Here is a 6,595-nt window from a genome sequence, read left to right as displayed (position 1 = left end):
CAGAGAGTCGCCCGAGGCTCGAATCGATCCCAGGTCTCTGGCGCTGTGAGGCTGCAGTGCTAACCACTGAGCCACCAGACCAACCCAACTCAATTATCCTATTAGCTGCCTTTGCTGTTAGGTTATGAATAAAGGTTTGCCTTTTTAAATGTTTAAATAGGCTTTCATGAATGGGACAATTTCATTTAATGTACAGAAGGCTGTAATCGAGACTTCGACTTTGATATTATTTCACCTCAGGATGGTTCCTGAATGGTTCATGGTGATGATGGGTAAGTTGGCCAAGTGTGATTGGTGGGTTGGCATTAAGTTGCTACGGTGCTGTGAAGAATTATGAGATGGGTGGAGGACATGAGTTGGTATTGAATCATGTGGGTGGTTGCTGGTGGTAAGCGGTTTGGCTGGGATATGAGAGGTGTAAGTTGAAAGGACTAAAATTTCATTGTAACTATGATGGAGTCTCAAGAACTGGCCTTTTACCCAGCCCAATTGGAAGCCTCTTTGGGGCAGGGAAGGAGCAGATCCAACTCTGTCCTGCACTTGCCTTCACCAACAAAAATATTTGAAAGAGACAGAGAGTTAAATGGGTTATGTTTTTGGAAGGTGTTGATTGAGGAGGTTTGGTGACTTGCGGCAGTAGTATTTCTTCTAAAGAATTGTGACCAGGCACAAAACATTAACTCTGCTTTCTCTCCACAGATGTTGTCAGACCTGCTGAGTTTCACCAGCAATTTCTCTTTCAGATCTTCAGCCTATGCAGTTCCTTCATTTATTTATATGGCTAGTCCAGTTCTGAAAATCAACAGGTTGTTGTTGGAGGATTCAGCAACGATCATTCTATTGAATATAAAGGGGCGGTGGTTAGATTCTCTCTTTTTGGAGCTGGTCATTGCTTGATCCTTATGCGGCCTGAATGTTGCTTGCCTGTCGCCAATCCAAGCCTGCATTTGTTAAGGTCTGCTTCAGCATAAGAAGAGTGGTGTCGGGTGCTGAACATTGTTCATGATGAGCGAACATTCCTAGTTCTGACCTTACGTTGGAGGGAAGGTTTTGATAAAGCTGAAGATAGTTGAAGCTTGGATATTACCCTGAAAAACACCTGCACTGAATCACAAGTACCCTCCTTTGTGCTCTCCAACCAGCGAAGAGTTGACCCTGATTCCCACTGATGCTAGAATAGTTAGGTCATCCATATTGCCACACATGGTTCAGCCTTAATGTTGAAGGGAATTACTGGCACCTCAAGTGCCCCCTTGTACAAGCTGAAGTCATCATCCTCAGAAAAAGACTCTCACTGTCCACCCTATCTAATCATCTGATCATCTTGTATGTCTCTATTAAATCCCCTCTTAGCCTCCTTTTCTCCAATGAGAACAGACCCAAATCCCTCAGCCTTTCTTCAGAGGGCCTGCACTCCAGACCAGGCAACATCCTGGTAAATCTCCTCTGCACCTTCTCCAATGCAGCGTGACATTACGGCTCCAGAACTCAATCCCTCTATCAATAAAACCTAACACACGGTAAGCCTTCCTGAAAGCACCATCAACCTGGGTGGCAACTTTCAGGGATCCATGTACATGGACACCAAGATCCCGCTGCACATCCCCACTCCCAAGAATCTTTCAATTGACCCAGTATTCTGCCTTCCTATTATTCCTCCCAAAGTGAATCTCCTCACATTTATCCATATTAAACTCCATTTGCCACCTTTCAGCCCAATTCTGCAGTTTATCCAAGTCTCCCTGCAACCTGCAACATTCTTCCACACTGTCCACCACTCTACCAACTTTAGTGTCATCTGCAAATTTACAAACCCATCCACCTCTGCCTGTGTCCAAGTCATTTATAAAAGTGACAAACAGCAGTGGTGCCAAAACAGATCCTTGAGGCACACCACAAGTGACCTGACTCCAGGCTGAAGATTTTCCATCAACCACCACTTGTTGTCTTCTTCGAAAAAGCCAGCTTCTAATCCAAACTGCTTAATTTCCCTCAATCCCGTGCCTCTGTATTTTCTCCAATAGCCTACCATGTGGAACCTTATCAAAGGCTTTACTGAAGTCCATGTACACCACGTCAACGGCCCTCCTCTCATCCACATGCTTGGTCACCTTCTCAAAAACATCAATGAGGTTTGTGAGACAGGACCTGCCCAGAACAAATCCATGCTATCTCCAATCAAATTGTTGCTTGCTGGATGATTATTAATCCTATCTCTTATAATCCTTTCCAAAACTTTTCTTACAACAGACATAAGGCTCACAGGTCTATAATTGCCTCGGTCATCCCTACTGCCCTTCTTGAACAAGGGCACAACATTTGCAATCCTCCAGTCCTCTGTTACTAAACCTGTAGATAGTGAGGACTCAAAGATCAAGGCCAAAGGCTCCACCTCCTCCTCCCTAGGTTCCCAGAGAATCCTCGGAAAAATCCCATCCGGCCCAGCCGATTTATCTACCTTCACCCCTTCTGGAATTGATAACACCTCCTCCTTACAAAACTTAATCCTTTCAATTCTAGGATCCGGTAACTCAGTCATCTCCTCTACAATATTCTGCTGTTCTTCAGTGAAAACAGATGAGAAATAACCATTGAGCACCTCTTCAATCTCCACAGGGTCCACACATAATTTCCCACTTCTGTCTTTGACTGGCGCTGTTCCTGCCCTAGTCAGCCCCTTATTCCTCAAATAGAAAGCACTAGGGTCCTCCTTTATTCTCCCTGCTCATGTCCCCTCCTTGTTCTTCTTAACTCTCGTTTTAAATCCTTCCTAGCTAATCTGTAACTCTCCATCGCCTCATCTGAACCATCTTGTCTCATTGTCACATAAGCCTCCCTCTTCCGCTTAACAAGAGATGCAATTTCTTTTGTAAACCACGGTTCCCTTACCTTATCGCTTCCTCCCTGTCTGACAGGGACATACCTATCAAGGACATGCAATATCTATTCCTTAAACCAGCTCCGCATTTCAATTGTCCCCATCCCCTGCATTTTGCTAACCCATTCTATGCCTCCTAAGTCTTGCCTAATCGCATTATAATTGCCCTTCCCCTATCTATAACTCTTGCCCTGTGGCATGTTCCTATCCCTTTCCATTGCTAAAGTAAACCTAACCGAATTATGGTCACTCTCTCCAAAGTGCTCACCTACCACTAAATCAAACACCTGGCCTGGTTCATTACCAAGTTCCAGATCCAGTGTGGCCTCCCCTCTTGTCGGCCCTTCGACATACTGAGTCAGGAAACCCTCCTGCACACATTGGAGAAAAACTGATCCGTCCGACGTACGAGAGTTATAGCATTTCCAGTCAATGTTGGGGAAGTTAAAGTCTCCTATAATGACCACCCTGTTCCTTTCACTCCTGTCCAGAATAGTTTTGCTGATCCTCTCCTCCACATCCCTGGAACTTTGAAGAGGCCTATAAAAAGCTCCCAACAGTGTTACCGCTCCTCTCCTGTTTCTGACCTCAGCCCATACCACCTCAGTAGACGAGTCCTCATCAAAAGTTCTTTCAGCCACCGTTATACTGTCCTTGACTAACAAAGCCGCACCTCCCCCTCTTTTACCACCTTCCCTGACCTTAGTGAAAGATCTAAACCCTGGAACCTGCAACATCCATTCCTGACCCTGCTCTATCCATGTCTCCGAAATGGCCACAACATCGAAGTTCCAGGTACCTATCCATGCTGCAAGCTCACCTACCTTATTCCGGATACTCCTGGCGTTAACGTAGACACATTTCAATCCAGCTTGCTGACTGCCAGCACACTCCTGTGACAGTGAGGTCCTGACCATGTCCTCCCGATGCTCATCCTCCTGTGTACTAGAACCACACCTCAGTTTCCCATCCCCCTTCTGAGCTAGTTTAAATCCACCTGAATAGCACTAGCAAATTTCTAAACCAGGATATTAGTGCCCCTCTGGTTCAAGTGGAGACCAACCTGTTTGTAAAGGTCCCACCTTCCCAGAATGAGCCCCAATTGTCCATGTACCTGAAGCCCTCCCTCCTGCACCATCCCTGCAGTTAGGTGTTCAGCAGAAATCTCTCCCTGCTCTTTGCTTCGCTATCACATGGCACGGGCAACAAACCAGAGATAACCAGCCTTTGTTCTAGCTCTCAGCTTCCACCCTAGCTCCCTGAAATCCTACTGACGTCCCTATCCCTCTTTCTACCTATGTCATTGGTGCCTATGTGGACCACGACTTGGGGCTGGTCACCCTCTCCCTTCAGGACCCCAAAGACATGATCCAAGACATCACGACCCTGGCACCAGGGAGGCAACACACCGACCATGAGTCTCTCTCGTTCCTGGAAAATCTTCCATCAGTCCCTCAAACTATTGAGTCCCCAATCACTAACACTCTCTTCCTATCCCCCCTTCCCTTCTGTGCAAGAGGGACAGACTCCGTGCCAGAGACCTGCACCCTTGCATACCAGTGCATGCTCCTGGTAAGTCGTCCCCTGCCAACCGTGTCCAAAATGGTATACTTGTTTTTCAGGGTAATGACCACGGTGGATCCATGCAGTGTCTGCTTTTTTCCCCTTTCTAACAGTTACCCAGCTTTCTTCACGCTTTGGAGTAACTACTTCCCTGTAACTCTTGTCTATCACTGACTCTGCCTCCTGATTGATCCGAAGTTCATCCAGCTCCCGCTCCAGTTCCCTAACGCGGTCTTGGAAGAGCAAGAGTTGGGTGCACTTCCTGCAGACGTATTTGGATGGGACACTAATGGCGTCTCTCACCTCATACATCATGCAGGAGGAGCATTCCTCTAGCTGCACTGCCATCCCTGCTAATCCCCAGAAAGTGAAAAAAAGAGAAGCTTACTTGATTTGTCCCTGGTGTATTAGGTTAGAGGAGGTGGATTGGTGAGGTTCAGACAACGATCACTTATATAGCCGAGGGATGAAAATAAAAGGTCCCTCCCTTCCCAGAAACCTTTTCTCCGAGGTGCTGCTGCTGCTGCAACCAGAAATGGAAGGCTCCGACGCTCGAGGTAAGCTTTTAAAGTTTTAAAAATCTCTGACTCACCGGCTTCCCGACAGTCCCCGGGTCCAAGCTCCCGCTCAAGATGCAATGAAGTCTCTTGTTCTGTTGGAGAAGAGACTTGGGAACCACCGAACTGACAGTGTTTGTTGTTCAAGTAGAATGATACAAGGGTGTGTGACATGAAGGAAATTCTTCCACTGCCAATCCTAATTAGATCATGCCCAGCAGACAGGTCCGGGGAATAATTTTTAGACTTTTTAGAATAAATTTACAACTTTGAAGACTTTTGTCTATTGCTGCAAAAAAGCGTTTGTCTGGTCATGTGCCAACCATTGGAAGCAAATGAACCTTGTTCTTCTATCTACGAGTAACTGAATTGTAGCAAATGTGATGCAATGGTTTAAGTCAATTTTCTGAAAATCCTGAGCATGAGTATCCAATGGATACCACAGAAAAGTATACCTACCTTTTCATTCTCCAGGTTGCCTTTAACAAATGGCAAACTTAAAACTTTCAGTTTTCTCCGACCGGAGGATTGTTCATTGGAGAAGATGAATTGCATGATAAGCCTGACTGCAGTTAAATTGGACAGGGTTATGGAAGCATCAAGGATCTGCACTAATTGGAACGGCTTGGTGCACATGCACCATTTACTATCTGGCTAGGACATGCTGTGTCTTGAAATCGTCTTCAAGCAGTGTCACGTAACAAAATCTCAACCTATGCAACAAAACACCATTGTAAATCAAAGATTAAATGTTTACATTTACTTTTATTTATCAAAAGCCAGAAAACATACATAATTATCTGTGAATTAACATATTTCTGATACGCTTTGTTAATGCTGCCATTTAGTGCTTACACATAATGAAGATAATCATCTATGTTCAAAGTTCTCCACTATTTAAGAATTAAACTGTGATACAGTTTCTCCAGTCTTGAAAATGATATAATGCGCAAGCTTCCCTTTCTCTTCCTGCATGAGTAAAACTGGCAAGAGCAAACCCTTCATAGATTGCAGTTTCAGCTGTTTTATGGGTTGTGGCTTGAAGCCAATTTTGGGACAGTCCAAAGTTGGATGTTCAACTACTGTGTCGTCTGGTTAGTATACGATTGCAAAACCATGATTTGTGAGTTCAGTTGACTGTTATCAGATTTGTGCACATTGGGAACAACTCACATGTCCATTAAGTTTATCTGTGTTGAAATCGGAAAACAAACCTTGCAGCCATGCCCTCATTTGTTCACAATTCCGTCTTTCCCTGACGGAAGAAATTGAGCACAGCAACAATTTGGTGTTCAAGGAGTGTTTAATTGGAAAGAATTGAGACCATCATCAAAAAAAAAGCCTGAAGTCCAAATTTTACCTTCCAAACTTTATTTGGAAAAAAGTTCATTGTAAATAAGTTGCTTGATCGATCATTGGGGAAGGCGACCTACTTTGTGCTCATTCAGACTTTTGGGTGGAACAATCAGAAAGGTTGATGAGGATTTTCAAGTCACGGTTGATTTAATGTTGGCAAATGGATGTTGTGCCATCACAATTTAGCGTGGTGATAGTTATTTTAATCAACTTGTTGGGTCATGTTATTGACACTGGTAGG

The sequence above is a fragment of the Stegostoma tigrinum genome, chromosome 24 (genome assembly GCF_030684315.1).
Source record: "Stegostoma tigrinum isolate sSteTig4 chromosome 24, sSteTig4.hap1, whole genome shotgun sequence".
Classification (NCBI taxonomy): Eukaryota; Metazoa; Chordata; class Chondrichthyes; order Orectolobiformes; family Stegostomatidae; genus Stegostoma; species Stegostoma tigrinum.
The sequence above is the reverse complement of the archived record's forward strand: the minus strand, read 5'-3'. Positions refer to the sequence as shown.